This window comes from Pristis pectinata, chromosome 2 (assembly GCF_009764475.1).
Source record: "Pristis pectinata isolate sPriPec2 chromosome 2, sPriPec2.1.pri, whole genome shotgun sequence".
NCBI lineage: Eukaryota > Metazoa > Chordata > Chondrichthyes > Rhinopristiformes > Pristidae > Pristis > Pristis pectinata.
The window spans coordinates 143,235,917-143,258,106 of record NC_067406.1 but is presented as its reverse complement, the minus strand read 5'-3'; the positions used below and the strand labels follow the sequence as shown (position 1 = coordinate 143,258,106).

Here is a 22,190-nt window from a genome sequence, read left to right as displayed (position 1 = left end):
TCTTCATTGACTGCTCCCCTTGCTCTGGAGTTAAGAACTCAAAGAAATAGTGTTTGGTGACAACACATTCGCACTGGAAATGAAATATAATGAGTGAAATCTTTATCTAGCTGGATAGAGTGGAGGGCCACTTTTATTGCGGTCATTTCTTGGGCTCTCCTTAATGACGTCTAAAGCAGCTGTATGAGGGGAAAGTTCCCCATGTATTTGCTGAACATTGTCTAAATTTATTTTGTTGAAGTGATGGAGCCACCCAGTAAAATCAGTGGCCTCCTGATGCACAAGATGGAATTGATGAAAGGTGGATAATGACTTGATCTTTAATCCAGCAATGAACACCCAGGGTATCGCAAGTATAAATGCAGAACGTGTGGAAAATACTCAGAGCTCTTGGCATCTGTGCAGGAAGGAGCACAGTTAACCTTTCAGTGATGGTTCATTCTGAGGTGAAAGGGACTGATGGGATTGCTTGATAGGAGTTGGTGTGGACCCAAAGAATGGAATGGGCTCCTTCTGTGTCATAGTAAGGAAGGGTGGGGGAAAAGCCCCAGGGTAAAAGGTTGATGTGAGGTATTTTTCTACTCAAAGGACTATATCATTTGGAACTCTGTACCCTGAACTGTGGATGCTCAGCCTGTGAATATATTTAAGTTTGAGATCCAGGAATCAAAGGGATTGCCTGGGAAAGTGGAAGATTGGCAAGGACTGCAAATCAGCTGTGACCTCAGTGAGAAGATGTAGGCTTGAAGAGCTGAATGTCCAAATTCTCCTATTGCTGCATTCTTGTGAAAGTAGGCCCCAGGGAACTAATTACCTTGGTTAGATCAGCTGTAGACCACAAATGGTTCTGGTTTGCATTATTTAAAAAAAAAGGATGTGGAGACAGGATGTGAAAAAAGTTTTCCAAGGATGATACCAGAACTGAGAGGGAAAAATACTATCAGGAACCGTGAGTCTGTTTTGTCTGGAGAAGTGACCTGACACGGCTTGCAGACTATCCAGGGTGGTTGCAAAGAAGGTGGTTCAATGTATGCCGGAGTCCAAAACTAGGCCCATAAATCTAAAATTTTTTTAAAAATCAGTAAATAGTTCAGAAACTGCTTGCCTAGATGGCGGGAACAGTGAGGCGTCTGCTGGGTGAACAGCAGAAGGAGGTTCAAGGAGAAGCTGCATAAACACGGGCAGAGGAATATGGGGAAGGCTGATGAGGCAGAAACACTGACAGGTGGCCGGGTCCAGAGCTCTCACTTCTGTACCATTTCAATGATGCTGCACTAAGGTTAGATTCTGTCATTAAATGAGCTTTGTTCTGCCTAGCAACTCTTCTTAAAAAAAAAACCTCAGTCCATTTGCCTGTCACTTCTTAAAAGCAACGTTAAGCACTTCAGCCACGGGAGGTCTGAGGAAGATGTTTGTGATTTGCTCAGTTGCCAGGCTGCAGCCCTTGGTGAACATCAACAAATACAAACTGGAATCGGGGTTACGGTGGTACACAGCGGTGCGGTGTTCGGGCTGGAACCTTGCAGTAACCTGCAACTAATCCTGGCTGTGTCAGCAACTCTTAAAATCTAATCGTGGGTGATTTTGGGGGAAAAACTGAACTAGAAAGATGGAGGAGCATTGTAAAGATCGCAGTTTTAGGGAGACAGCTCAGCTCACAGCTTGATCAAGCACCACACGCCTCCATCATACCCACATTTAATTGCTGTGCTCAGCTGTCTTTCTCCTGCTTCAAGTCCTCCTTAAAACCTGCACCTTTGACCCACATTCCAGATTTTGTTTAACAAATACGTCTGTGAAGCTCATTTGGATGATTTACTATATTAAAGATGCTTTACAAGTATGAATTGATGGTTAGATGGTGGTTAGACTGGAAGGGAGAACATTCAACAAATGCTGAGCATTTTTTAATTGCCTTTAAGGAAGATTTGATGATTGTTTCAACTGGTCATGTGCAGGTTTCAGTCTCTTGTTAACCCAGATGTCCATTCCACCACAGCAAGCAGAGCCTGGTGCTCCTGGCTGGCTGGGAGATTAAATCCATTAAACGACGACAAAAGCTTGGACTTCCAGTCTGTGGGGGAAGGGAAAGGAGCCAACATTCCAGGACTGACCTTTAGTCTGCAATTCCTGAAGCCTTATCTCCAGGACCCCAGGACCTGCTGCAGGCAGAAGATAATATCAATGGAGCACTCCAATATTATGTTTTCTTTATAAAAAATCTTTTAACACTTTGTAGTTATGGGGTTGGAGTACTCTGCTGTAGGACTTTGGAAGAAGGGATATTTCCTTACAACATAGGAGGTCAGGGTATCCATGTTGGCAATTACATGGCCCCACTTATTTCCCTATAACCTGGTCTGCCTCGTATGCTCATCAACACCCACTGATTCTCCTACCACCCATTTATATGGGGGGTAATTTACAGTAACAAATTAACCTGCCTACCCGCACGTCTTTGGAATGTGGGAGGAAACCAGAGCACCTGGGGGAAACTCCACACAGTCACAGGGAGAATGTGCAAACGCCACAGACAGCACCTGAGATCAGGATTGAACCCGGGTCTCTGGAGCTGTGAGGCAGCAGAACTAACTGCAGAGTCACTGTGCTTTCCCCCCTATTATAGTGTCCAGCATTCAATCCAACCAGAGCACCAGCTAGTTGTTGACAGTGGGATTTGGATGACCGGAAATTGTCGATGAGAAATCGGGTCACGAGGAGGGAGTTGGGAGAGTGTTGTGACTGGAAAAGTTTAGAGGGGTGTACCTTGTCAATTTTATACTTTGTGTGTTTCACAGTGTCTGTGCTACTGAAATATCTTAACCTCTACAGAACCAGGTTTCATTCTAATTCTCTGGTTCCCCACTAATCCAAGGCTGGATACCATCTCATCCCATCCCCGTCTGACCACGGCTAACCTAAGCCTGATGATGTGTAATTTCTCTGTACCTGCCAGGGAGATGCCCACAGAGCAATGGGAAGAAAGAATAGTCTGCTGCATGGTGTTGCTGTTGATAACACCAGAGGACAAGTGGTAGTGCTGCTCTAGTAGAACATTTCTGAGGCAAACTAGGTAGATCCCAAGCAAACTGAAATGTAGATGGCTGACCTATAACCAACATTTGTGGTGGGGTCTGTCTCAGATCAGGTTGCTGGGCTTTGCTTCCTGCTCCTGATGTACTGAGATCTTTTACATCCACCTGCGGGAGCAGCCAGGGCTTTGGTTTAACACCTTTTCTGAAAGATGACACTGCAGTTCTCTCTCCATTGGGAGACCTAAAGTCTGCTCGAGCATGGAGAGGAACTTAATCTCTCATCTTCAGTGAGAGGTGAAAGTGTGACCCATTGAGTGACATGTTAGCCAAGCCTGCAGTCCCTTTGTGTATGTGTGACTCTTGATTTTAAGGTGCACTTTGACCCTTGATGTGTTGGGTACTGAGCAATTAGCAGGGTGGAAGCAGCCAGGCAGGGTTAGCCGAAGGTCCACACACTCCATCGCATTCCTCTTCATCCAAACCACTTCTCCATGCATTGAGCTGCTTCAGTAATGACTTGTATTTACAGAGGGTCTTCAATGTGATAAAACTTCACAGGAACCTATCAGATCAGGTTTAATGTAGAGCCATAAAATAGCAGCACGATAGGTGGGCAAATGTTGGGACACAAGTATTAGGACTGAGGATTATCAGAGACGGCAGAGAGGAAATCTCCATGTAATGAGAGAGGGCTGTTGATGGAAATCTGGGGTGGGCAAAGGGCTAGAATTGGATTGGTGGATTATTCTAAGCAGGTTGTGAGGGAGATGGGGAGGGTGATGTCTTGCAGGCAATTGAATAGAAGAATGAGATTGAGGGGCTGGGATTTAGTGTCACTGTGTGGACAGTGCAAATGATGGGTGAACAGGCGTGAGAAACAAGGGGAGGGAATTGCCCTTAGTTCTACAAATGAAATACTTGTTATTCTTCATCTATATTAACCTATTGAAAATAATGGCTGCTATCTTCATTAAATGGTAGAGAAACAATGTAAATATGACAATTATTTACCCACCATTAGCACTGATGGTTACTTACAACGTGGCATCAAAAGTGTAAAGTACAATGGACAATTCCATTATTGGCAAGGGGAAGGGTAGAGCAGTATCTGAGGGAGATCCTTCAGTCCTGAGTCAGGAACACTGATCAGGCTACACTTGAGAAACATTGGTAAGTTAATGGCCCTGGACATTGCTGGACTGTAACACAGCTTGGGTTATTTGTGTCTGGAAGTGTGCAACTTCTCCTGGATGAGAGCACTGTCAAGTGTTAGAGGTTATCCATCATTAGGTAACACTGTGGGCTTCCTACTTGTTTGGAAATAAGCAGAAAACTTTACATCTCCAGAGTATTGCAGCTGCTGGAACATGGAAAGTAGGACAGAACAGCACAGGAACAGGCCCTTTGGCCCACCATGTCTGCCGACCATCATGCCAATTTAAACTGCACATGGTTTATATCCCTCAATCCCAACATTTGGAATTGTTAAAAATAGCACCTGTGACCATGCACTGGTCACCGTGCACTGACCAGGCACCATTAACTCAGGCTTATTGACCTGGACATCAACACAAGTTGTACTTCGTTACCTGAGTAAAATAAAACCTTATTCTCTTCACTAATTTATCGGTACAATGGTGCACTGTTGCTGCAGCTGCTTCTGCAGGCAGCAGGAGGTCACTTTCTCCTCTGTCTGCCTGTTTTGTGGGAGGGAAGATCTCCTCCTTGGTCCCAGCTCCCTGCTGTGCAACATCAGCCCTTGTGTCCCAGATGTGAACCAGACACCCTGCTGTATCTCATCCAGCCAGCAGGCGGCGCCTACCTGCAAGTTATTGGGGACCAGGCAGTTGTGTGCACAGCAGGAGCCCGTCTGTCCCCGGGTGTCTGGGGCGGCTCTTTGGAGGTTCCCCATTGCCCTGCACGTTTCTCCCCTCACCACCCGCTGTGATGCCCCTGTTGAAGCTCCTCCCACTGCCCCTTCAGCCTGTGTCCCCCACCTCAGACACTCGCTGCGTAGAGATGTTCCCCTCCACTCCCCTCCACCTCTCTGTCCATCAACTCCATCATAGAGTCATACTGCAGGGAAACTGGCCCTTCGGCCCAGCAGGTCTGTGCTGACCATCAAACACCCACTACAATAATCCCATTTTATTCCCCCCACGTTCCTACCAACTCCCCCCAGATCCTGCCCCTCACCCACACTGTTACGGACTCAGTGAAAGTCCCTTTAAGATAGAGAGTGTGTGTGTATGTGTGTGTGGGGCGTGCTTATGTCAATAGAAGATAAAGGACGTAATGACGTTGTTGAAGAGGTTAGAAGAAGAAAGAGAGAGAGAAGGGAGAGAGACACCAGCCTGCTTGTTTTCTCTATCGATGGATGAGAAACAATAACTGTGTTTGCTACTGAAATCCATGTATGGAAGTTGGAAGTAATCCGGTGGAGTTCACTTTGTTGCTGACCTGTAGAAGGAAACAGGTATTTGTGTGTGGACGACCACGGTTCGGATGCTTTTCGGGGTGAGGAAGTCACTACCGAGTAAACACTGGAGTGTCGTTTGGGTTCCATCGTGGAACATTTGGATTTCGTATGTACTCTCTCTATGTTTTTCTACATCTACATCTTATCTTCAGACAACGGTGGTTGTTGAAGAAGCCCTTGCTCATGTTTCACCTTATGGCTTGCGGAACTGAACTTTAAGAACCATTCCGGAACTGGGAGTTTTGGACTTTGTCACACACACACATGAAGAGTTTAGTTTTGGGGTTAACGTTCGAGGTTTGACATTTTTGAATTCTAACATACTAACATTTTTACTTTTATTTTACGTATTATCATAAGTAGTGATTAATAAAATAGTTTTTAACACTGAATCATGCTCAGTGTGTTTTCTTTTGTTGCTGGTTTGTGACAAAATACTGGGGGCAATCTACAGCAGCCGATTAACCTACTGACCCAGACGTCTTTGGGATGGGGGAGGGAACTGGAGCACCCAGGGGAAACCCACAGGGTCACAGGGAGAACGTGCAAACTCCACACAGACAGCGCCGGAGGTCGGGATTGAACCTGGGTCTCTGGAGCTGTGAGTCAGCAGCACCACCTGCTGCATCGCTGTGTTCACTCATCGCGTCACTGCAAGTGGTTTCTTACACTCTATCAAATCCCTCAGCAGTTTAACTGCTTTATTAAATTACCGCTGAGCCTCCTCTGCTGGGAAGAGAGGGCGGCCCAGCAGCACAGTGGTGGAGCTGCTGCCTCACAGCCCCAGAGACCTGGGTTCCATCCTGACCTCTGGCACTGTCTGTGTGGAGTTGGCACGTTCTCCCTGTGACCGTATGGGTTTCCCCCAGGTCCTCTCACATCCCAGAGACATGCGGGTTGGTGTGTTAATTGGCCGCTGTAAATTGCCCCCAGTGTGTGGGTGAGGGGCAGAATCTGGGGGGAGTTGATGGGGAATGTGGGAAAAATTAATGGTGGGATAGGATTGCTCAGATCTGGTGTAGAATCGATGGGCTGAATGGCCTCTTCCCCTGACTATGGTAACGTGGAGGTAGGACAGCCCCATTTTCTCCAGACACTGCCCGGCCAGGATCCCTTGTCCCTGGACCGTTTCAGTCTGAGGTCTGAACACGTGTTCTCTCTCTGTGGCCCCGCCAGTGTTTACCACTTGGGGGGAAGTGCCACACTGCACCCCCGCCTGTTGCTGAGATGCTGTAGTGTGCAGACCAGTGGACTCTGTGGGCACGAGATAGTTGGAGATTACTGGGTAAATGCCGTTACTAATGCCTGCCATCCTGTCCTTCGTCTCAGCTCTAACACCAGAAGGCAGATAGTTCCATCCAGCTCGGAATGTCCGGCGGGAAGAAGTGGGAGGTTCTGAGATCCGAGAAGGAGGGCATCCATCTCCTGGAACTCAACAGCAAGTGTGACATTGCTGATACCAATGCCACAGCAGGTAAAGATCACTCTTACCCTCCCTCAGTGTCACCGTCCCTCAGTACCGCCCCTCCCACAGTGTGACCCTCCCTCAGTACCGTCCCTCCCACAGTGTGACCCTCCCTCAGCACTACCCCTCCCACAGCCCGCCATGACAAGGCACTATGCCGTCAGTAATCACAAAACACTGCTGGTGCGATAAACAGCGACACAACCAGCAGGGCACCAGTAATTAGTCCCGTAAAGGAGCAGTGCAGAGAAAGGAGAGGTGGGAGTCTTCTCCAATTAAGCAGACAGTCTGTGTGATGAAACACCAGCGCTGTCCCTCCCACAGCGCTCAAAACACAGACTCCAACACCTGGCAAAACAGAGTCCTTCCAAGAAGAAAACTGCTCCAGCCCACTGCTCGAGATGAAACCCACACTCCCCCAACGCCCAACGTTCTCCACAACTGCACTTTTGGATTTGTACAATCACAACATAGGTCGACGAGAGAGCGCACTCAGTACTGCCCCTCCCACAGTGTGACCCTCCCTTAGTACCACTGCTCCCACAGCACCATCTGACAGCTGGACATGTGTGTGCTCAGTGAATCTAACGGTGATCTGTCGTCTTTTACAGCCAGAAGTTCAAGGGTGAGGAGGAAGCCCTGGAAACTTCCTGAATCTGGCAACTGTGGAATTAATTCACCCCCCTGACATAACCTCACAGGTAGACGGCACCAGATACAGAGCAGTAGTAACACCTAAACACACTGCATGTACACAAACGCATGCATATGCACACACCCACACACAGAAACATGCACATGCACTACACCAATGCACCCAATGCCACACTACAGATACACAATCACACCCACACACACCCACAAATGCATGGCTCTCTGCACAGAATCCCCACAGACATCCTCACACCTGCTCATTCTCTCTCACAAAAAGCTCGGGCTTATTTTCACGTGCACATGCACAGCCACACACGTTCACTTACAGATGCTAGTACACAGTGACACACTTTACACCTGTACACAACATACTCCCAGATAATGGAGTCATGAATTAATTAAAATCCTGACATTGGGAACAGGGACTGATGGGCAGTCTGTGTCCCGTACACCTTGTAAAGTCACAGTGAAGAGGGAGCGGTGGGAATCAGGGCAGGGGTTTAACCACCGATAATCTTTGTTCTGTCTGCAGGACGCTAAGATATATTTTGGGTTTAATGGGGAGGGGAGAGAGCATTTGCATTAGTACGTTGTGACCTCTCTGGGTCCCATGGGGAGGGTCTGATCCATTGTAGGAACCTTGTTGCTGCACTGATGTGGGAAATGGGGTGGGGTAGGGGGTTGAGGTGGGAATGGGATGGGGGGGTGGGGATTGAGGTAGGCCAACACTCTCAGTCCCAACACTCAGGACCACCACAATGGCCAGTTGTGTTCTGACTCTGGACCAGTGGCACTGAGTTTGTCTGCGGTGATCCCTCTGTCCAGCAGTGGGTTGTGCACCACCACCACCACCACCACACCCCTCCCTCCCCATCCCCCCCCCCCCCCCCCCCTGGCTTAGTCAAAGCGTTGTAGGTTTAAGTCCCACTCCAGAAACTGCAGCCACGATCCTGAGGTGGCAGTGACATCACAGTGCCGTCAATGACACCCCAGTGTGGTCCTGAGGGAGCAGGGTATGGTTCGAGGTTCTCCCATCCATATGGAACCGAGTCTCCAGCTGCCCCGATGGGTGTAATGATCCCTGAACTGTTCCAAATGCAGGGATTGTCCACATGAATGAGGAGTAGGTGTAGGCCACTCCGCCCATCCAGTTTGCTCTTATCCTGAGGTCCCAACTCCATATTCCCGGCTACCTTTGGTAACCGTTCACAGAACATAGAACAGTACAGCACAGGAACTGGCCCTTCGGCCCACAATGTTGTGCTGAACTAATTAAACTAGTCCTTCCTGCCTACACAAGTGACATTTTCTGCACATCCATGAGCCTATCGAAGAGCCTCTTAAACCCCTCTATTGTATCTGCCTCCACCCCCGCCCCGGCAGCACATTCCAGGCACCCACCACTCTCTGTGTGTAAAAAAAAACTGGCCCTCCACATCTCCCTTTCCCTCCCTCTCACCTTAAATGCCTGCCCTCTGGTATCAGACATTCTGGCCCTGGGAAAAAGACTCTGTCCTTTATCTGTGCCTCTCATAATCTTATAGACTTCCATCAGGTCTCCCCTCAGCCTCCGCTGCTCCAGAGAAAACAACCCAAGTGTGTCCAACCTCTCCTTATAGCACATGCCCTCTAATCCAGGCAGCATCCTGGTAAATCTCTGCTGCACCCTCTCCAAAGCCTCCACATCCTTCCTGTAACGGGGTGACCAGAATTGAATGAAATAGTCCAGCTGCAGCCTAACCAGAGGTTAATCCCAGTGATATCAAGAACCTCTCTCCCTCTGCCTGAAAGATATTCAAAGCCTCTGTTTTCACTGCCCTTTGGGAGGAGATTTCCAAACACTCACCACCCTCTGAGAGAAAAAGTTTGAGTCATCTGTGATTTATATGTGTGACCCATTGATTTTGACTCGTATTCTTAGGTTGTCCCACCAGAGGAAATATTCTCTCCACACCCGCCCTGTCAACACACCATGATTTTATGTTTCAGTCAAGTCCCATTGCACTCCAAGTACTTGTCTGGTAAACCTCTGACCTGCTCCCAACAGATGGATGTCCCTTTGGAGGAGCCCAACACTGTACTTGGTGCCCCAGGTGTGGTCTCACTAATACCCTGTGTAACCAAAGCACCACCTCCCTAGTTTGGTCTTTTCCTCAGACAATGAACCATGACACAAGCTTTCCTCAGTACTTGGTTCATCCACGTGCTAGCCCTTTGCAAACCACCTCCTGGCCAATATCAATTCCTCAGTCAACAAGGTTAAGGTGAACTCAGATGATCTTACCACCGTCACACTGCTGTTTGTGGGATCTGGTTGTGCACAGATCAGATGCCCCGTCTACAGCATCACAACAGTGTTGACCCCTCAAGTGTAGCAAGACCTCAGGATAAGGGCTCGGAGATTTAGGAGTGGGAAAAGGAGGAACTCCACCAGGACTAGGTGAATTTGAAATCCTTCCAGGAGTTATTGATGCTCAGCCAGTGGGAATGTTCAAGGCTGGGCTCAATGGGTCGTTCGGGCTCAGTGCTTGTGGGGATTGGGCAGCGAAGGGTTGGTGGAGAACCCCTCTGGCACTGAATGGCCAAACGGGCTGGAAATTCCTGCTCTTATTTAATGGAGTGGCAGAGGCTGAGGGGAGACCTGATAGAAGTGGATAAGGTTATGAGAGGCAGAGATAGAATATTTTTCCCATGGTAGGGACGTCAGAACAAGAGAGTATAGGTTTAAGGTGAGAGGAAGGAGCTTTAAAGGGGATCTGAGGGGTAAGTTTTTTACCCAGAGAGTGGGTGATATCTGGAACGTGCTGCTGGTGGTGGAGTCAGATACAACCATTAGGTTTCAGAGGCAGTTAGACAGACGCTTGAATAGGCAAGGCATAGAAGGGTACAGGATTAGTGTAAGTGGGTAAAAAGGTCAGCACAGATGTGGTGGGCCGAAGGGCCTGTTTCTGTGCTGTCTCATTCTGAGACTCCATGGCTCTAGGACTAGAAGAAGTTTTGGGACAAGCTGAGGTCCCACGAAACGCCACGGAAACGCACGTCTGCCTTCAGTGCTCTGAGCAGCTACATGGTGACAGAAGGATTGGGTGATGCTCTCTAGCCACGCCCACTCATCCCAGCTCAGAGTTTGGATTGAGAAACATGGACAGAGAGACTGGCCACAGGCTGAGCTTTGTTCCAGAGGCCCGAGAGCCTCGGGCCTGGTTTTGGGGTCGGTCTTGTGGCTGCAGTGACGTCGTGTCTGGGGCAGGGAGGGACGGCTGGCCCCCACGCACACTGATGCATTCTCACCCCCCTCTTTTGCGGGCTCCTTTAACTCCTTGGAGGAAGGTGCAGAGGGTAATTCCTCCTGAGTGAGACCATTCCCTGAGGAGCCAGCTACCTGTGGTTTGTGAACTGCAGTTCCTTCAGTAACTGGGGGCAAACACACGGACTGACCCAGAGGTGTCCTCAGCCTCTGGGCTAAAACCAGAGCAATGAGGCCCTGCTGCAAGGGCTGTTGGGGGGTGGGGGGAAGGGGGGAAGGCCCTTATCTTCATGCTGCTCGCAGCCACCTCGGCACCACCTCAGAGCTTCAAGCCAGTGTTGGGCTGTTGGCAAAGCAGTCACTATTGTGATGCAGTCAAAGTACGAAGAGCAAGATCCCACACTTAGCAAATAACCTGTTCTGGGGCTTAGTTTAGGGATAAAGACCCCGGAACACAGGGAGGAACTCCCCTTCTCCTGGGAATAGTGCTTTGCGATATTTCTATCTCCCTGAGGGAACAGATTGGGCCCCTGGTTTAACGTCTCATCTGGAGGTTGATACCTGTCAGGACGACCCTCCAGTATTGGAGTCTGTCTGGGATATTGTCCTCACATCTGTGGAGTGGGGATTGATCCAACCTTCACCGAACCTTGCTGACATCTTGTTGATGAAATATAATGAAACATCTCAGGACAATCCAGGACTAACGTTGGAGACAGAACTCCCATCACCTGGCAACGGCAGGTTGCTTGTGACGACCAACAGGTTAAAACCCAAACCTGGGCGTGTGGTGAGCCAGCAGCAGAGGGACAGGAAGAGGTCATTCAGCCCATGGAGCGTGCTGTTCCATTATCCTTCTGGCCTAGATCCATCTCCTCACCCAATAAAACTCCCTCCCATCATCCATCCAACACCCCACCCAACACATTTCCAGCACCTCCCCCATCTCCTCCCCCTACCGGCCCCCAACCTCCCTGATCTCACCCCAACCTGCACCTACTTAGCCCATGCTCTCCCCCAGTCCAGCTCCTACCTCCTCCACCAACCCCAGCCCCCATCTTCTCCCACAAGCCACCAGCTCCTCCGTCACCAACATCCCTCTGTCAGGTTTGACATTTCCCACTGACCCTGGGGGGGGGAGGGACCCTGGACTTGGACTGCCCTCGGGTGTGAGGGAGAGCCTCTGACATTATCCAAGTGGCCAGGGTCTGAGACTGAGCTCTCCGCCCCACATGAAGTACGTTCCCCTGGGCTCCTCGATCAGGTCTATGTTCACTTAAATCCAGAATGCTCTGTGCAACTCGGACTTTTCATTTAACCCTATCAGTCCTCTACTGTTATGCTAAATGTTCAAAGAGATCACAGAGTTATAGAGCATGGAAACAGCCCAACCGGTCCATGCCAACCAACGTGCCCCATCCAAGGTAGTCCCATTTGCCAGCATTTGGCCCATAACCTTATAAACCTTTCCTATCCATGTACCTGTCCAGCTGTCTTTTAAAAGTTATTGTACCTGCCTCACCCACTTCCTCTGGCAGCTCGTTCCACATACACACCACCCTTTGTGTAAAAAAAACTTGCCTCTCAAGTTCCTTTTAAATCTTTCCCCTCTCACCCTAAACCTGTGCCCTCTAGTTCTTGATTCCCAAACCCTGGGAAAAAGACTGAGTGCATTCACCCTATCGATGCCCCTCATGATTTTATACACCTCAATAAGGTCACCTCTCAGCCTCCTACACTCCAAGGAATAAAGTCCCAGCCTGCCCAACCTCTCCCTATAACTCAAGTCCCTGGAGTCCTGGCAACATCCTCATAAATCTCTTCTGCACTCTTTCCAGTTTAATAACATCTTTCCTATAGCCGGGCGACCAAAACTGAACACAATACTCCCAGTGCGGCCTCACCAGCATCCTGTACAACTGCACCATAACCTTGCAAATTCTATACTCAATGTTATGGCCATACAAAGTAGCAGTGATGCAGCATCAACCGTGATAAGTACAGGAGGTTCAATCATGAGAAATGGAGATATATCTGGGACGTCCTGAATTGTTTGGTATTAGGATTGGTTTATTATTGTCACTTGTAACGAGGTCCAGTGAAAAACTTGTCTTGCATACCGACCGTACAGGTCAATTCATTACACAGTGCAGTTACATTGAGTCAGTACAGAGTGCATTGAGGTAGTACAGGTAAAAACAATAACAGTACAGAGTAAAGTGTCACAGCTACAGAGAAAGTGCAGTGCAATAAGGTGCAAGGTCACAACAAGGTAGATCGTGAGGTCAGAGTCCATCTCATTGTATTAGGGAACCGTTCAATAATCTTATCACAGTGGGGTAGAAGCTGTCCTTAAGTCTGGTGGTACGTGCCCTCAGGCTCCTGTATCCTCTACCCGATGGAAGAGGAGAGAAGAGAGAATGTCCCGGGTGGGTGGGGTCTTTGATTATGCTGGCTGCTTCACCAAGACAACGCGAGGTAAAGAGTCCAAGGAGGTTTGTGCATGTTTGCTTGGACCTCGGGCTGTGTTCGATCCGAGGGCTTGGGCAGAAGGTGAGCTTGTATCATCTCCAGCAAAGGCAGCTGTTGGAGAAACTCAGCGGGTCAGGCGGCATCTGTGGAGGCAGAGGGACGGTCAACGTTTGCGTCGAGACCCTGCATCAGGACCAAGAGTGTAGGGGGGAGGTAGTCAATACAAAGAGGTGAGGGGAGGGGTGAGACGGGAGCTGGTAGGTGATGGGTGGAACCAGGTGAAGAGGGGGCTGATGGGCAGATGGAGCTGGGTGGGAGAGGGGACCAGAGGTGGAGGCCAGGGGTGAAGAAACCCAGGTGGACAGGTGTGTGGGCAGTGGGGAGATGGAAAGGTGATCAGAGACCCTGGTGGGGATGGGGAAGGAGCACCCTGGGGAAGGAGGGTTACTCAAACTGGAAAATCCAACCTTCATACCATTGGGCTGTAGACGAGCCGATTGGAAGGTTCAGTGTGTGGCTTGTTGTTTTGTCTAGGTGCAGGGCCAAGGTGTGAATTCCCTCTGTAGAACTGTTCAGCCCTTCGGCTCATCGTGTCCATGCCTCCCATTGTACCCATCTACACCAAGCCTATTTACCCACATTAGGTGTGTAGCTTTCTATAGAGCAGGATAAAATGTCAGCACAACATTGTGGGCCAAAGAGCCTGTACTGTGCTGTAGTGTTCTATGTTCTATGCCTTGGCGATTCAATGCTTGTCCAGATGCTTCTTTAGAACACAGAATATTTGGCCCACATTGTTGTGCTGACATTTTATCCTGCTCCAAGATCTATCTAACCCTTCCCTCCCACATAGCCCTCCATTTCTCTATCACTCATGTGGCTGTCCAAGAGTCTCCTAAATGTTGTGAGAGTGTGTGCCTCCACCACCTCTCCCGGCAGCAGGTTCCAGACTCCTACCATCCTCTGTGTGTAAACATCCTTCAACCTATGCCCTCTTGATTTGGACTCCCCCACCATGGTAAAATATCCTTACCATCTACCCTTCCAGCCCCCTCGTAGTTTTGTACACCTCCGTCAGATTGCCCCTCAGCCTCCTCCACCCCAGGGAAACAAACGCAACCTCTCCAGTCTCTCCTTGTAACTGAAACACTCCAATCCAGGGACCATCCTGCTGAACCTCCTCCACACCCTCACATCCTTCCTATAGGGTGGTGACCAGAACTGCACACAACCCATCTGTGGCCGAGCCAATCTTCCTTCTCGGGTCGTTCACAGGGTCAGGGGCTCCTGCACAGCCCGAACAATCTCTCACCCTCCTTTCTTTGCAAAGTTGTTCTCTGCATTGTCGAGGAGGTTGGATTTCCTGCTAGTTGTTCATCTCCCTGAGCCGACCTTGCTAATGACAGCCTCTGCCTCCCCACTCCCTGTGACTCACCACAGCCCAGTGAGACACCTCTCCCTCCTGGCAGGGAATACTTGAGGTTAGGCATGAACCCTTCGTAACCAAAAGGAATTTGGGAGATATCCCCACAAGCTGACACTCCCAGGAGCTGATGGCACGTTGTGGAGCCTGTGTGGTGCCTGAGGCTGCGTCCTCTCAGTCCTGGGAGAATAACATCAAGGAACCTACTGACAATCCTCCTCCCTGTCAAAGTACATCTGCACTAAGGCCCTGAAGACAAAAGACACTGCAGATACTGGAATCTGGGGCAAAAATTAGCAGGTGTAGGTCGATATTTTGCGTTGAGACCCGGCATCAGGATGTCCCACCAACTCTTGGTCTGTGTTAGTTCCAGGTCAGTCTGACAGCCTTTCCATCAGTGGCAACTTGTGGTAAGGTTGGACTGGACTTTACTGTGACCCGGTGTTGGAAATGGATAGACCCCAGTAATGAACTGCTGGAGTTGTCGGCTGCAAGCACAGGACTGTCTCCCGGAACGTTCTCTCCTGTTTTCCACTGTAAACCTCTGTGTGGAAAAAATTCCTTGTAACCTAAAGCGAATTCTATCCCAACCCAGGGGACGGACTGTCCCCTGTTCTGGGACAAGGTCCGGGAGGGATGTGACAGTCTGGGAGCAGGGGGAAGGGTGTTCACCGGAACAGCTCCCCCAGGGCTGAGGGCCCATAGACCTGCGGACACCAGGGGAGGTCAGGCTGATCTCCTCCACGTAGGGAAGGTTAGGGTGAGATTGAATAAAGGAGTTCAAAATCACCAAGGGTTCTACTGGGATAAATGGGGAGAGGCTGTTCCCAGGAGGGTGGGTGACCAGAGGATGCTGAGTGAATGGGAACAGTTCAGGAACCTGAGGGGAGAGGAGGAGAGCGCCTACCCAGTGAGGAACAAAGGCGCGGAGGGAGCTGAGGCGAGACGATGAGAGGTTCCGTCAGCCCAGACCCACACAGATGCCTACTCACTGGGGTGCACAGAACCCCGACTGCTCTCGGGACGTGAGCCATCGCATCGCAGAGCGCGGGAACAGGCCCTTTGGCCCACACCCTCCCTGCTGACCGTCGATCACCCATTTACACCAATCCTATTTTATTCTCCCCACATTCCCATCAGATCCCCCCAGATCCTACCCCTCACCAACATGCCAGGGGGCAATTTACAGTGGCCAATTCACCCACCGGCCCCGCATGTCTTTGGGATGTGGGAGGAAACTGGACCACAGGGAGAACATGCAAACTCCACACAGACAGCGCCGGGGGTCGGGTTCGAATCGGGGTCGCTGGGGCTGGGAGGCAGCAGAACTACCCGCTGTGTTTCTCTGAAGTTAGTGGCCCTGACACTGATGGCTGTGCCTTCAGCTAGTTGGGCCCCAGGAATGTCTTGATCTGCCTTGTGATTCTCCTTCAAACCTGCCTCATGGAATCGTCAGTGAGGGAGGACAATCCCACTGTCTCCCTGAAGTACAGTGAGCACAACTCGATGATCCTGCAGGCTCCAGACGTTGTGGTTTCACACCGGCAGATTCTCCACACTGTTAGATCTCATTCCCACCGATGACCCAACCTTTCCATTCACTTCCTCAGGTGTTGCATCGGAGTTTTGTAGGTTTTCCAGTGAACCCAGTCAGTTTCGGGAGGGGGCGGTGCGGGGCTTTGGTGTGTTTCGGGGCACTGTGTGAACAGGGGCTTCAGAGAAGGAGTGGGGAACAAGTGGGAGAGGGGTTGAGGCAGGGGACCAGCCTCGTTCTTCTCCCTGACCGAGCTCGCCACATCTCCCACCTCTCTCCTCCAGACACTCAGAACCCGACAGAACTTGGACAGCTGCATAAATGGGCAAAACAAAGAAAGATAGAATGTGGTCCACTGGGCAAAAGGTGAAGGGAGGGGGCTCTGGGATGGGAGTACAATGGGTGGCCAAAACTAACATGGCTCCCTGACATTTCCTGAGGCTGTGATTGTGCTGGGGAGAGTACAGAGGAGATTCCCCAGGGTGTTGCCTGGACTGGAGGACTTCAGTTCTGGGGAGAGATTGGGCAGGCCGGGCTTGTTGTCCCTGGAGCGAGGGAGGCTGAGGGGAGGCCCGACAGAGGTGTATAAAATAAGAGGTATATATAGGGTAGATAGAATCTCTCTAACTACCCTCTTGCAGGGTCTCAGCCTGAAACATTGACAATTCCTCCCCCCCCCCCCCCCCCACCACAGATGCTGCTCGACCCACTGAGTTCCTCCAGCAGATGGTTTGTTGCTCCAGATTCCAGCAGCTTCAGACTCCTGGGCAGAATCTTCTCCCATGGTAGCATTATCAAACCAGAGGGCGTGGGTGTAAGGTGAGAGGTAGATTTAAAGGGGATCTGGGTGGCAGGTTGTTCACACAAGGCGTGGATGATATCTGGAACTCACTGCCAGAGAGCAACACATTGAAGAGACATTTAAACAGACATGTAAATAGGCAAGCCATAGAAGGATATGGTCCCAATATGGGCAACTGGGATTAGTGTAGGTGGGCAAAAAGGTCGGCATGGATGTGATGGGCCGAAGGGCCTGTTTCTGTGCTGTACCACTGTGAGGGTATGATGCCAGAGTAAAGCACTGGTTCCCCTGGTTGGAAGGTGTGGCACACGGGCAGGGTGCTGCTGTGGGAGGGACAGGGGCAGGGTGAGGACTGGGGGGAAAGCCACAAGGCCACAGCACTGTTGTTACTGAGACAGGGACTGGGGAGGGGAGGGGAGGCTGACGTCTGGGCTGTGGAGTACGTGGGTTACTGGGCTGTCTGACCCTGAGTGTAGCCTCCCTACCCTGGGGCTCGGTTCAAGCAGTCAGATATTTAAAGGAGCCCATCGCTCAACCATTCAGCTTCCATGTCCTCTCCCTCCCTCATTCCCCACCTCCATTCCCCACCTCCCTCATTCCCCCCTCCCTCATTCCCCCCTCCCTCATTCCCACCTCCTTCATTCCCACCTCCCTCATTCCCCCCTCACTCATTCCCACCTCCTTCATTCCCACCTCCCTCATTCCCCCCTCCCTCATTCCCACCTCCTTCATTCCCACCTCCTTCATTCCCACCTCCCTCATTCCCACCTCCCTCATTCCCCACCTCCCTCATTCCCCCCTCCCTCATTCCCCCCTCCCTCATTCCCCCCTCCTTCATTCCCCACCTCCCTCATTCCCCCCTCCCTCATTCCCCCCTCCCTCATTCCCCACCTCCCTCATTCCCCACCTCCCTCATTCCCACCTCCCTCATTCCCACCTCCATTCCCACCTCCCTCATTCCCCACCTCCCTCATTCCCACCTCCCTCATTCCCACCTCCCTCATTCCCACCTCCCTCATTCCCACCTCCCTCATTCCCCACCTCCCTCATTCCCCCCTCCCTCATTACCCACCTCCCTCATTCCCACCTCCCTCATTCCCCACCTCCCTCATTCCCCCCTCCCTCATTCCCCACCTCCCTCATTCCCACCTCCCTCATTCCACCTCCCTCATTCCCCCCTCCCTCATTCCCACCTCCCTCATTCCCCCTCCCTCATTCCCCCTCCCTCATTCCCCCTCCCTCATTCCCCACCTCCCTCATTCCCACCTCCCTCATTCCCCACCCTCATTCCCACCTCCCTCATTCCCACCTCCCTCATTCCCACCTCCCTCATTCCCCACCTCCCTCATTCCCCACCTCCCTCATTCCCCCCTCCCTCATTCCACCTCCCTCATTCCCCACCTCCCTCATTCCCCACCTCCCTCATTCCCACCTCCCTCATTCCCCCCTCCCTCATCCCCACCTCCCTCATTCCCCACCTCCCTCATTCCCCACCTCCCTCATTCCCCCCTCCCTCATTCCCCACCTCCATTCCCCACCTCCCGCATTCCCCCCTCCCTCATTCCCACCTCCTTTATTCCCCCCTCCCTCATTCCCACCTCCCTCATTCCCCACCTCCCTCATTCCCACCTCCCTCATTCCCCACCTCCCTCATTCCCCACCTCCCTCATTCCCACCTCCCTCATTCCCCACCTCCCTCATTCCCCCTCCCTCATTCCCCACCTCCCTCATTCCCCCCTCCCTCATTCCCACCTCCCTCATTCCCCCCTCCCTCATTCCCACCTCCCTCATTCCCACCTCCCTCATTCCCCACCTCCCTCATTCCCCACCTCCCTCATTCCCACCTCCATTCCCCACCTCCCTCATTCCCCACCTCCCTCATTCCCCCCTCCCTCATTCCCACCTCCCTCATTCCCACCTCCCTCATTCCCCACCTCCCTCATTCCCCCTTCCCTCATTCCCACCTCCCTCATTCCCACCTCCCTCATTCCCCACCTCCCTCATTCCCCACCTCCCTCATTCCCACCTCCCTCATTCCCCACCTCCCTCATTCCCACCTCCCTCATTCCCCACCTCGCTCATTCCCACCTCCCTCATTCCCACCTCCCTCATTCCACCTCCCTCATTCCCCACCTCCCTCATTCCACCTCCCTCATTCCCCACCTCCCTCATTCCCCACCTCCCTCATTCCCACCTCCCTCATTCCCCCCTCCCTCATCCCCACCTCCCTCATTCCCCACCTCCCTCATTCCCCACCTCCCTCATTCCCCCCTCCCTCATTCCCCACCTCCATTCCCCACCTCCCGCATTCCCCCCTCCCTCATTCCCACCTCCTTTATTCCCCCCTCCCTCATTCCCACCTCCCTCATTCCCCACCTCCCTCATTCCCCACCTCCCTCATTCCCACCTCCCTCATTCCCCACCTCCCTCATTCCCCACCTCCCTCATTCCCACCTCCCTCATTCCCCACCTCCCTCATTCCCCCTCCCTCATTCCCCACCTCCCTCATTCCCCCCTCCCTCATTCCCACCTCCCTCATTCCCACCTCCCTCATTCCCACCTCCCTCATTCCCCACCTCCCTCATTCCCCACCTCCCTCATTCCCACCTCCATTCCCCACCTCCCTCATTCCCCACCTCCCTCATTCCCCCCTCCCTCATTCCCACCTCCCTCATTCCCACCTCCCTCATTCCCCACCTCCCTCATTCCCCCTTCCCTCATTCCCACCTCCCTCATTCCCACCTCCCTCATTCCCCACCTCCCTCATTCCCCACCTCCCTCATTCCCACCTCCCTCATTCCCCACCTCCCTCATTCCCCACCTCGCTCATTCCCCACCTCGCTCATTCCCACCTCCCTCATTCCCACCTCCCTCATTCCCACCTCCCTCATTCCCCACCTCCCTCATTCCCACCTCCCTTTCCCACCTCCCTCATTCCCCCCTCCCTCTTTCCCACCTCCCTTTCCCACCTCCCTCATTCCCACCTCCCTCATTCCCACCTCCCTCATTCCCCACCTCCCTCATTCCCACCTCCCTCATTCCCACCTCCCTCATTCCACCTCCCTCATTCCCCCCTCCCTCATTCCCACCTCCATTCCCCCCCTCCCTCATTCCCCCCTCCCTCATTCCCCACCTCCCTCATTCCCCCTCCCTCATTCCCCACCTCCCTCATTCCCACCTCCATTCCCCACCTCCCTCATTCCCCACCTCCCTCATTCCCCCCTCCCGCATTCCCCCCTCCCTCATTCCCACCTCCCTCATTCCCACCTCCCTCATTCCCCACCTCCCTCATTCCCCCCTCCCTCATTCCCACCTCCCTCATTCCCCACCTCCCTCATTCCCACCTCCATTCCCCACCTCCCTCATTCCCCACCTCCCTCATTCCCACCTCCCTCATTCCCACCTCCATTCCCCACCTCCCTCATTCCCACCTCCCTCATTCCACCTCCCTCATTCCCACCTCCCTCATTCCCCACCTCCCTCATTCCCACCTCCCTCATTCCCCACCTCCCTCATTCCCACCTCCCTCATTCCTCATTTCCCTCCTCCCTCAAACTTCCCTCCCTCATTCTTTTCCTCTCTCCCTGTACGGGACGGCGTGTCCTACCTTGGGATGACTCCGTAGGGGGTGTGGAACCTCAGGGCTTTGGGGGAAGACCCTGCAGCCCCACCGTCCCCCAGCCGGCCCCTTTACTCTGGGTCGGGTAGCGAGCTGGTAATTAGCACTTGGCACGAGGCAGGCGATTAACACTCTGTGCTGTGTTACCCGTGCGCTGAACCACACATCAGTCTTGTGGTCTCCCTGCTGCCTCTGGATGATGATTGATGTGTGCAAGGGGATCATTAAACATCATTACAGTAATTACCTAAACCAGCAACCCCACTCCCCCTGCAGCCAGATACAGATTTGGCCACAGCTGAATAATCAGAATGCGTCAGGCAGTTTCATCTATTTAATGAAGTCACACAGGAGACGGCGGACGCTGGAATCTGGAGCAAAAAGCAAGGTGCAGGAGGAACTCAGCGGTCCAGGCAGCGTCTGCGGAGGGAGAGGGCTGGTGCCTGACCCGCTGAGTTCCTCCAGCAGTTTTGTTTTTTGCACCTTGGTCTTTTTGTTAGCTCTCCAAAGCAAGAGGGTGAAGGTGTGAAAGAAAGCTCCAGTGAATTCAGTGGGCCAATGTGAGAGAAAGCTCTGGTGAATTCAGTGACCCAGTGTGAGAGAAAGCTCCGGTGAATTCAGTGACCCAGTGTGAGAGAAAGCGCCAGTGAATTCAGTGACCCAGTGTCCTGTAGTAAGTGTGACCTGAGGGTGTTGGCACCTGAGAAATGAACCACAGTGTTTGTTGGAAGGTGATCGATTTGACCAAAACTCCATAAAAAGATTCCCCAACAATTATCAGACAGAGTTACTGAGACAGAGGGAGAGGAGGCAAAGCCAGGGTCATACAGTCATAGCGTCCGAAAGTCACACAGCACGGAAACAGGCCCTTCGGCCCATCTGCTCCATGCCGACCAAGATGCTCCATCCAAGCCAGTCCCATTTGCCCACATTTGGCCCATATCCTTCTAAACCTTTCCTACCCATGGACCTGTCCAACTGTCTTTTAAATGCAATCATTGTACCCACCTCTACCTCTGGCAGCTTGTTCCATACACCCACCACCCTCTGTGTGGAAAAATTGTGGCAAGGTGAGGACACAGGTAAATTATGGAGCTGGAGACACCGGAGACTGCAGATGCTGGAATCTGGAGCAACACACAAAGTGCTGGGAACTCAATGGGTCAGGCAGCGTCCGTGGAGGGAAAGTGACAGTTGATGTTTCAGGTCGAGACCCTTCATCAGGACAGATAGATTATGGGAATCTATAGACGTTGCCTGACCCACTGAGCTCCTCCAGCACTTTGTGTGTAACTTACTGAGCTATGTTGGAAAGATACATCACAGAAACATCCCTTCATCCCACCAAATTCTAAGAAGAAAAGGAATGGAATTGGACTTGGACTTTATTCCTTGGAATGTAGGAGATTGAAGGGTGACATTTCTATGTGTATAAAATCATGAGGGGTGTGGATAGGGTG

At 51.8% G+C, this 22,190-nt stretch overlaps 1 long non-coding RNA gene across 1 annotated transcript; it reads left to right on the top strand.

Moving 5' to 3' along the window:
- Positions 1–5,348: 5,348 nt before the first annotated feature.
- On the top strand, positions 5,349–8,005 carry LOC127567333 (uncharacterized). Its single transcript, XR_007955861.1, has 3 exons — positions 5,349–5,811; positions 6,844–6,988; positions 7,591–8,005. It is a non-coding gene; the product is annotated as an uncharacterized LOC127567333 (long non-coding RNA).
- Positions 8,006–22,190: the final 14,185 nt, after the last annotated feature.